The sequence below is a fragment of the Elephantulus edwardii genome, unplaced genomic scaffold, assembly GCF_000299155.1.
Source record: "Elephantulus edwardii isolate Elephantulus edwardi_28Jun2011 unplaced genomic scaffold, EleEdw1.0 scaffold00068, whole genome shotgun sequence".
In the NCBI taxonomy this organism is placed as follows: Eukaryota; Metazoa; Chordata; class Mammalia; order Macroscelidea; family Macroscelididae; genus Elephantulus; species Elephantulus edwardii.
In genome coordinates, this window is record NW_006399818.1 from 14,926,610 (window position 1) to 14,927,614 (window position 1,005).

The following is a 1,005-nucleotide window of genomic DNA, read 5'->3' on the forward strand; positions in this document are numbered from 1 at the left end:
TAACAACAACAACAACAATGGATAAAAAAGCAGAAAGTATGAGCTGGTTCTATATCAGATATGGAAGCTGTAGCAGAGAAGAGGTGTGGCCTCTGGTGCTACCCTCTCACCTTTCCTGGTCTCCCAACACCAATATACAGACAGGTAAAGATGCAGCATCCCCCAGCATAGAGCAAGGAAAGCACAGGTTAAACAGAAAAGATACAAAACAACTATGACATACCAGCTTAACCCAGTAAAATCAGCAAAATTTAACAGAGAACCAAACAACAAATGCTGGTGAGGTTGCAGAGAAACTGGAATCCTTATTCACTGTTGGTGGGAGTGTAAAATGGTGCAGCCACCAGGGAAGGCAGCATGGCACTTTCTCAAAAAGTTGGAAATAGAAATACCATTTAACCCAAAAAGTTGGAAATAGAAATACCATTTAACCCAGTGGAATCTACCCTAAAGAAACCAGAACCGCCACCCAAGCAGATATATGCACACCTGTGTTTGTTGCATCTTTTTTTCACAATAGCAAAGAGTTGGAAACAACCTAAGTGCCCACCAACAAACGAATGGATAGAGAAGCTGTGGTATATTCACACATGGAATACTATGCTGCATTGAAAACCAAAGAACTCATGAAATATACAAAATGAGTGACCCTGGAGGACATTACGCTGAATGAAATATCTCAGTCACAAAATGACAAATACTGCATTTTGCCACTGTTGTAAAGTGGGTCTGACATCGGAATTTGGGGGAAACTAAAAGGGAATAAATAATGTATACTGCTTTGAAGCAGATGAAGGAGAGAACTATTTAGGAGAAATATATGATTAGATATTATTGTCATGACAAGAGTCCAGAATGAAAGCTGCATAGTGGATTAGACTGGGATGTGGGGGGGGGGGGGGAATCGCATAACAATGAAAGAATTTTTTTTTTCTTTTCAAAGAGAAAAGCAAACTTGTGGGGGAAGGGTGGGGAAGGAGGAAAGTGTGCAAGAATGAATGAATG

The 1,005-nt window shown here is 40.3% G+C and overlaps 1 protein-coding gene across 1 annotated transcript in view; it reads left to right on the forward strand.

The window, feature by feature from the left end:
- The window catches only part of HCFC2 (host cell factor C2), a 42,844-nt gene that overhangs the window by 38,851 nt on the left and 2,988 nt on the right, over nucleotides 1–1,005 (forward strand). The window lies entirely within an intron of this gene.